The following is a 9,915-nucleotide window of genomic DNA, read 5'->3' as shown; positions in this document are numbered from 1 at the left end:
GTATCCGCGAACGCTGAATAGGGCCAGGCCCACCTGTCTCCTAGGTGGTCTCAACCTGCCCTGTCGCTCTGCCACAAAGTATCAGTCGGGGGCCGTCGGGAACCCAGGCCCACCTCTACCGGGATGGAGCCACCTGTCCTTTCAGCCCCCTCATTAGAATCACTTGCGGGTACTCATCGAGCTGACCCGACTTTAGTCACCATCTGTATAGTATGTATGTATGTAAAGTATATACCCGTGATCACCTCCCGAGTGATCACGGCCCAATAGTATAGCGAGGCAGACTGACAAGAATGTAGGGCCAATGATGATAAACTAGCATCCTATACTAAGCATTTAGGATTGCAGGTAAGGTATCAATGACTGTAGCAACAATGACAGGCTATGCAACAGAATAGGAATAACCGAACAGTAACATGCTACACTACTCTAATGCAAGCAGTATAGAGAAGAATAGGCGATATCTGGTGATCAAGGGGGGGGGGGCTTGCCTGGTTGCTCTGGCAAGAGAGAGAGGGGTCGTCAACTCCGTAGTCGAACTGGGGCATCAGCATCGTCACGGGGTCTACCGAAGAGGGGAGGGGGGAGAAACAGTAAATACATAGCAAGCAAGTGCATAACAGGATAACAGGCAGAGCTAGACGTGTTCTAACGTGGTATGAGGTGATATCGGTGAAGGGGGGAAGCATCCGGGAAGTATTCCCGGGGTTCCATGTTTTCGGGCAAAGGAGCCGGAGGGGGGAAAGTTGCGAGTTTGATAGGTTAGGGGGGTGTGGCGGACGAACGGGTTGTGTATCCGGAATCGTCTCATCGTTCTGAGCAACTTTCATGTTGAAAATATTTTAATCCGAGTTACGGATTAAAAGATATGATTTTTTAAAGATTTTATTAATTTCTGAAATTTAATTAATTATTTAATTAATTCGAAAAACAGATTAATGACATCAGCATGATGTCATGCTGACATCAGCAGTCAACAGAGTTGACTTGGTCAACCTGACGTGTGGGTCCCAGCTGTCATTGACTGTATAGTTAGTTAGGACTTAGCTAATCTAATTACTGTTTAATTAACTAACTAGTTAATTAGGTTAACTAAACAGGATTAATTTAGTTAATTAATTTAATTAATTAATTAATTAAATTTATTATTATTATTATTAATTCTCTTTTTTTTATAAAACCGTTCTGGGGCGGGCCCATATGTCATAGGCCCTCGGGCATAACGGGCGACGGGTGCGGGGTGGCCCGAACGGGCGCTACGGGCACCCGACCGCAGGCAGAGGCCATGGCCCGACGCGGCTGGGCGCCGGCGGCCAAGGCGCCGGCCAAGGAAGGCAGCGGAGGTGGCCGCGGGGCGCAGCGATGAGGAGTAGCGCGGGGAGGAGGAGGCCGCGGGTGGTGGCCGGAGTGGGGACCGGACCGGCGAGCGGGAGGCACGGGTAGCAGGGGGCTTCGGTGGTGGCCGTGGCCGGTGACGGCAAGCGCGGGTGCCGGCGCGCTCCAGGGAAGCGCGGGCGTGGACAGAGCTCAGGGGGGTGGTTCGCAGCGGGCATCGCCCGAAGCAAGCGGGCGCGCGAGGAAGAAGTCGGGGACGGGCGCGTGCGGTGCGCACGCGCTGGAGCCAAGAGGGGCGGTGACCATGACAGGACAGCGCGGGCGCGTGGCCACGCACGGGCGAGGGGCGACGGCGAGTGAGCGTGTGCTCGTGCGGAGAACGGCAACCGCGACGACGGGGAGAGAGGGAGATGGGGATGGCGCTCACGGAGGGATGTAGGGTCCAGGGCAGTGGTGCTCGTGGTGGAAGCCGAGGACGATGACGGCGTGGAGGAGGCAGTCCGGTGGGGAGGCGGTCGGGGAGGTCCAGCGAGGAGCGAAGCTCCGGGCGGCGATGGTGCGGCGCACGGCGTCGGGGGCACTTCCCGGTCCAGGAACGGGGAGGAGGTGGAGGACGGCGGTGAGCGACGTGTGGCGGCGGGGCGAGGTGCGGTCGGGGGTGAGCCCCGATCCAGATCGGGGGGGGGAGGGGCGAGAGGGACGAGGGAGTGGGGGTCTCCTCGATCCAGATTGGATCGAGAGGGGGGATAAGGGAGTGAGGTGGGTCGGCCGGCTGGGCCAGTGGGCTGGCCTGGCTGTCAGCTGGGCCGGTTGGCCCATTGGGGGGGTCCCTTTTCTTTTGTTTTGTTTTTTTGTTTTTTATACCTTTTATTTATTTTACTCTTCTATTTTAAATCATTTTAAATTACTTAGGCATTTTATAAAACTGGGTTTGTTGCACCATAATTACCTTTGTAATATTTAGTACAATCCAAACATTTTTGTTTTAATTTTTGTAAACTTTTATTGTTATCATTAATTTGAATTTTGAATTTTGGACCGGTTTTGTCCTAACGATAGCTTAGCAGCAGTAATCGTGGTGACGTGGCATCATTCGCGTGGAATTACTGTAGCCTAATTATCCGGGCGTCACAATTCTCCTCCACTACAAGAAATCTCGTCCCGAGATTTACGTGGTAGTGTAAGGGGGAAAGATTTGATTACGAAATTCTAACGAGTCTTCTCGGTCTTGGCTGTCCTTTCGATGAGGTTGATCCCTTTCATTGATGTCTTCATTTCTCTGCTTCAAGTCACCATGATCAAGTCGTCATCCTTTCTTCGGGATCTCCATCGTCCTACGAACGCGACCAAGGGGAAAAACTCTAGAAGAACGCATCTCCACAAAGTTGGGCATCTAACGGTGAACTCAATGGGAAATACACAAGGTACCCCACGAGTGGTATTTCAATGAATTCGTTGAGTGCAAATACGATGGTACCAAAGTTTCAAACGGGTAGGCAAACATTCGATGACTAGACAGAAGCTGGAAATGGGGTTTGAACAACGAGAATAACATGGTGTTTGATTCCACGATGAATAATGGTATAGCATTCAGCTCATGAATCACATACGAAGCCAGGTGCAAAGGATACATTAGAATCCGGATTATAAAGGAGAGTCAGGTTTCGATCCAGTGGATCTGTGGGTTATGGGCCCAACATGTGGGTTGAAAGTAGGAAAGGTGGTGACATCTTGCACAGCCGCGACAGGGAGGCATGTCAGTGGATAGCTTTTCAGCTATGTCGGCAACAATGTCGGTACCAAGGACGAGGAACAAAGAGAAACCATTTTCCTGCTCGTTGAATGAGGCGAACCAATTGGCAAAGTTCTCACCCATAGGTGGTTACCAGAATGTCATCAACAATAGTAACAGGGTCTTACAAACAGAGTGGTACCACAAGGTGCTTACCTAAGCAGGGAATTATTTCTGCTCAGTTAAGTCAGATTACAGGAAAGGTTAAACAAAAGAATGGAAAGGAAAACATGATTATCAGATTAAACAGACCAATGAAAAGAAAAATTGTGATTACACACAATTATTAGGAGTATATCCTTCTCATGGGCAAGTAGAACATGGCATACAGGGTAGGAGAGCAAGTACCCGACCATTCAGATAAAGAGGCAAGGATTAATCAAGATGTTACCCATACAGTGGTGTTTGGATAACTGACCAAGAAACATTTAGCATCGCGCCTCCAATGTTCTTGTTGATGAGCGGGGTATCATAGTCATGCTTCGAGGTAGCAATGATATGGTGTTTCAATCAAGGGTCTGACTTTGGATACACAAATTTCCATCAGGAGCAACTTATAAAATAAGTTTTACAGTTTCCTCCAGGAAGAATGGTTATCCTTGCAAAAGAAATTATAATGACAGATCCTCCAGCCGAGGGGGGGGGGTGCTAGGCATGACATCATATTACCGGGTCATCAAAGGACCAACATCATAACTCCTGGAAAGTTGTCCCAACCATCATATCTGACCGAGATTCAGATCCGGTTGCTGTCATGATACCTCAGACTCAGGATGTCCGAGAAGAAAAGGTGCAACACAAATAGACGAAAAGACATTTCAAGATTCTCAGGAAATGAACTATGGAAGCAAGTTCCGAAACCAGAGTTCATCATTAAACCAAGGAGAGGATGAGGAAGTGGCTGACGGACTCAGCGATAATTCAACGAGGTATCCAAAAAGATGCATCTCCTCAATTATGTGGATAAGGAGATAGCATTTGTCCGATCAAATGATATAATGAAGCATGCTCGAGGACAACATACACAATTAAACATTGGTTGAAAGGTGCGCCTGAAATATGGGTTGGGCTGCACGACCAATGTCAGAATGGTGATTCAATAATCAATAGTCTAAGAATGAACGGTTGACCATTAACTTCAAAGCAATAGGGTTGCTAGAAGTACAGAATCCAAACATCATAGTTCACTTGTTGGTACCCCGGTTGGAATCAACCGAGGACCAAGAAAGAATGGTGATGGTGAGAAGTATCACCTGTATCAAGAATTCTTAAGAGGTGGTGAAATTCTTACAACATTGATGACATAAGAGATGGTAATGCTCCAAGGTAAAGAAGATCAACTGCTGGATAGCAAGGAACTCAAGGTATAACACAAAACACGAACAAGTTTGTGTTGGAGGGAAGGCAGTAAAGTGGTTGATGATAACACAAATCATCGAGGCAAGGATGGTATTTCTCGTCATGAATCCGATTGATATCCTGGAAGAGCTCATAAGGTTGACGATGATCACGACACATTTGTCGAGAGGTTTCAAGATGTAATCGATCGGCGATGACATCAAGTCAAATGAATGGTGAAGCGAAAGGTTATTGGAACTAAGGGTACGACACAAACTCGAAATCAAGTTTGATGTTCAAGGTGAAATGATATGACGAGGAAAGATCGACATAAGCTTAGCTCATCGTCAAAAAATTGTGCTCTGGGAAGGACCAGGTAGCACAGTTAAAATCGGCACGATAAGGATATAGCCAAACAGGCTAGGAATGACGTGATTGAGTTCAAACTCGTAAGTAATGAAGGTTACCAAGAGTTGCTTAATCGCGATGCGGACTCGAGTCAGTTATCGGTGTTTTTGAGTGTTTAATAACTCAAAGCCCGTGAAAAATTGGAATCAAATAGAATATAGCACTTGATGAAGAACTCATAATAAGTTATGTAGTTCCATGATAATCTTGAGATACCAGGGGGGTAATACTCGATGACAAATCAAAGTAGAGGTTGTACTAGGGTATTACTCTACATAAGACAAGTGCTTAAACTTGCACGAGAAATGGTATTTAAAGGAGAACATGGTCAGAAACCACGATCATAAATGATCGAACCACAGATACAAGATGAACTTATAACAAGGGGGTAACTATTTTTACGAGCAGCTTCCATGATAAGTTATACATCGTGTCCATGGGCATGAACGCAAGGTTCAAGGTCGACTCCCACTTCTTCTATCTATAACCTTCCATTCACTTCTCGCTTTGATAAAGGTATTAGTGTTGAAATTTTTACATGGTGAAATACCAGATGAGTATGACTCGTGAAAACTCCCGAGTTCACACATATAAAGGAAGGCATAGGTTCAACCCGCCAGGGTATCGTGGAAATATATACCACAAGCTTCAATAGTAAATACCACCAGCTCGAAAGCAGAACATGGTTGGCCAAGCAGATGATACAATTTACCAAAGGGACTATGTATCAGGGGAAGAACTCATAAGGTGATTGAGTATGAAGGACACTGTCGGATAACAATCCAACAATGGATTGGGTGGTCCACAACGAAGCTGATGTGAGTATCGGTACTTCATCAGAGGAAGAAAGAATGCACGAGCATCATATTATAGAACATCGGAATAATTTGATGCTTAGATAACAAAGGAATTATGATTTCCAAATCAAAGGATCAGAAGCAGACGCTCTGGTCAAGGGTGGATAAGTTCAATAGACCTAACGGTACAATTGATGGCAAATAGATTGGTCGAGAACAAGCTCATGTTTAAAATGTGTGAGCCGGAAGGAGGAATTCTAGGATCTGATTGAGGATTGTGAGCATTCGTAACATTTTGAATCAATGGACTCAAAAAGATAGTGACAAAGGCTAACAATAAGATTACTATACTTGTGGGATTAACCATAATTGAAGCAAGCAAGAATTTCAAGAGCAATAGGTTGCTCAGGATTTTCGGAAGATCGGATGGTATTTCGAAGTCTTTTGCGAAACACATGAACAACTGGGGAGAAACATATCCTCGGTAAGTGTGAGGAATAATTTGTAGGTGTAATCAGGCGACAAGAAACTACAAGGCAGTAATCACAAAGTTTTCTCGGGGCAATAGAGAGAAGTTCGTGGTATCTTGTAATAACAAGTCCAACTGAGAATAAAGGTAATAACGACTTGTGTATGCATTTATCCATAGTGATGTTTTGGTGGTAGGGAATTGCAAAAGCAACAGGGACAATGTCTCGAGAGAACATCGGAGAGTATCTTCAGGATCTTCTGATGCAGCAGGCGACCATCAGTAATAAGTGGCTCTCCGGGAGGAAGTGATCACGAGATCCTAATGTCAGAGTTAGCAAAATTCGTTTAACCCGAGTAGAAGAGAGTTCAGAGTCCCAGAGTAAAGGTCGAGGAGTAAAAGATCCTAATACTACACAATGGCGACGTGGGTCCGTAAGGCACACAGCCAAGTTAGTAAAAGTTTTGTAATAACTAGACTCGACTTCGGCCAAGGAGTGTGGAAGGGGGATTCCTACAGGCAGTCGGCTCTGATACCAACTTGTGACGCCCCCGATTCAATCGTACACTAATCATGCACGCAAACGTGTACGATCAAGATCAGGGACTCACGGGAAGATATCACAACATAACTCTAAAACATAAATAAGTCATACAAGCATCATAATACAAGCCAGGGGCCTCGAGGGCTCGAATACAAGTGCTCGATCATAGACGAGTCAGCGGAAGCAACAATATCTGAGTACAGACATAAGTTAAACAAGTTTGCCTTAAGAAGGCTAGCACAAACTGGGATACAGATCGAAAGAGGCGCAGGCCTCCTGCCTGGGATCCTCCTAAACTACTCCTGGTCGTCGTCATCGGCCTGCACGTAGTAGTAGGCACCTCCGGTGTAGTAGGGGTCATCGTCGATGGTGGCGTCTGGCTCCTGGACTCCAGCATCTGGTTGCGACAACCAGAAAGAAAGGAAAGGGGGAAAAAGGGGGGAGAAAGCAACCGTGAGTACTCATCCAAAGTACTCGCAAGCAAGGAGCTACACTACATATGCATGGGTATATGTGTAAAGGGCCATATCGGTGGACTGAACTGCAGAATGCCAGAATAAGAGGGGGATAGCTAATCCTGTCGAAGACTACGCTTCTGGCAGCCTCCGTCTTGCAGCATGTAGAAGAGAGTAGATTGAAGTCCTCCAAGTAGCATCTCCAAGTAGCATCTCCAAGTAGCATCTCCAGTAGCATCGCATAGCATAATCCTACCCGGCGATCCTCCCCTCGTCGCCCTGTGAAAAAGCGATCACCGGGTTGTCTGTGGAACTTGGAAGGGTGTGTTTTATTAAGTATCCGGTTCTAGTTGTCATAAGGTCAAGGTACAACTCCAAGTCGTCCTGTTACCGAAGATCACGGCTATTCGAATAGATTAACTTCCCTGCAGGGGTGCACCACATAACCCAACACGCTTGATCCCATTTGGCCGGACACACTTTCCTGGGTCATGCCCGGCCTCGGAAGATCAACACGTCGCAGCCCCACCTAGGCCTAACAGTGAGGTCAGCACGCCGGTCTAACTCCTATGGCGCAGGGGTCTGGGCCCATCGCCCATTGCACACCTGCATGTTGCGTGGGCAGCCAAAAGCAGAACTAGCCCCCTTAATACAAGAGTAGGCTTACGTTCCAATCCGGCGCGCGCCGCTCAGTCGCTGACATCTAGAAGGCTTCGGCTGATACCACGATGCCGGGATACCCATAACTACTCCCGCGTAGATGGTTAGTGCGTATAGACCAAATGGCCAGACTCAGATCAAATACCAAGATCTCGTTAAGCGTGTTAAGTATCCGCGAACGCCGAACAGGGCCAGGCCCACCTGTCTCCTAGGTGGTCTCAACCTGCCCTGTCGCTCCGCCACAAAGTATCAGTCGGGGGCCGTCGGGAACCCAGGCCCACCTCTACCGGGATGGAGCCACCTGTCCTTTCAGCCCCCTCATCAGAATCACTTGCGGGTACTCATCGAGCTGACCCGACTTTAGTCACCATCTGTATAGTATGTATGTATGTAAAGTATATACCCGTGATCACCTCCCGAGTGATCACGGCCCAATAGTATAGCGAGGCAGACTGACAAGAATGTAGGGCCAATGATGATAAACTAGCATCCTATACTAAGCATTTAGGATTGCAGGTAAGGTATCAATGACTGTAGCAACAATGACAGGCTATGCAACAGAATAGGAATAAACAAACAGTAACATGCTACACTACTCTAATGCAAGCAGTATAGAGAAGAATAGGCGATATCTGGTGATCAAGGGGGGGGGCTTGCCTGGTTGCTCTGGCAAGAGAGAGAGGGGTCGTCAACTCCGTAGTCGAACTGGGGCATCAGCATCGTCACGGGGTCTACCGAAGAGAAGAGGGGGGAGAAACAGTAAATACATAGCAAGCAAGTGCATAACAGGATAACAGGCAGAGCTAGACGTGTTCTAACGCGGTATGAGGTGATACCGGTGAAGGGGGGAAGCATCCGGGAAGTATTCCCGGGGTTCCGTGTTTTCGGGCAAAGGAGCCGGAGGGGGGAAAGTTGCGAGTTCGATAGGTTAGGGGGGTGTGGCGGACGAACGGGTTGCGTATCCGGAATCGTCTCGTAGTTCTGAGCAACTTTCATGTTGAAAATATTTTAACCCGAGTTACGGATTAAAAGATATGATTTTTTAAAGATTTTATTAATTTCTGAAATTTAATTAATTATTTAATTAATTCGAAAAACAGATTAATGACATCAGCAGTCAACAGAGTTGACTTGGTCAACCTGACGTGTGGGTCCCAGCTGTCATTGACTGTTTAGTTAGTTAGGACTTAGCTAATCTAATTACTGTTTAATTAACTAACTAGTTAATTAGGTTAACTAAACATGATTAATTTAGTTAATTAAATTAATTAATTAATTAATTAAATTTATTATTATTATTATTATTAATTCTCTTTTTTTTATAAAACCGTTCTGGGGCGGGCCCATATGTCAGAGGCCCTGGGGCATAACGGGCGACGGGTGCGGGGTGGCCCGAACAGGCGCTACGGGCACCCGACCGTAGGCAGAGGCCATGGCCCGACGCGGCTGGGCGCCGGCGGCCAAGGCGCCGGCCAAGGGAGGCAGCGGAGGTGGCCGCGGGGCGCAGCGATGAGGAGTAGCGCGGGGAGGAGGAGGCCGCGGGTGGTGGCCGGAGTGGGGACCGGACCGGCGAGCGGGAGGCACGGGTAGCAGGGGGCTTCGGTGGTGGCCGTGGCCGGTGACGGCAAGCGCGGGTGCCGGCGCACTCCAGGGAAGCGCGGGCGTGGACAGAGCTCAGGGGGGGTGGTTCGCAGCGGGCGTCGCCCGAAGCAAGCGGGCGCGCGAGGGAGAAGTCGGGGACGGGCGCGTGCGGTGCGCACGCGCTGGAGCCAAGAGGGGCGGTGACCGCGACGGGACAGCGCGGGCGCGTGGCCATGCACGGGCGAGGGGCGACGGCGAGTGAGCGTGTGCTCGTGCGGAGAACGGCAACCGCGACAACAGGGAGAGAGGGAGATGGGGATGGCGCTCACGGAGGGATGTAGGGTCCAGGGCAGTGGTGCCTGTGGTGGAGGCCGAGGACGACGACGGCGTGGAGGAGGCAGTCCGGTGGGGAGGCGGTCGGGGAGGTCCAGCGAGGAGCGAAGCTCCGGGCGGCGATGGTGCGGCGCACGGCGTCGGGGGCACTTCCCGGTCCAGGAACGGGGAGGAGGTGGAGGACGGCGGTGAGCGACGTGTGG

The sequence above is a fragment of the Triticum dicoccoides genome, chromosome 2B (assembly GCF_002162155.2).
Source record: "Triticum dicoccoides isolate Atlit2015 ecotype Zavitan chromosome 2B, WEW_v2.0, whole genome shotgun sequence".
Taxonomy (NCBI): domain Eukaryota; kingdom Viridiplantae; phylum Streptophyta; class Magnoliopsida; order Poales; family Poaceae; genus Triticum; species Triticum dicoccoides.
The sequence above is the reverse complement of the archived record's forward strand: the minus strand, read 5'-3'. Positions refer to the sequence as shown.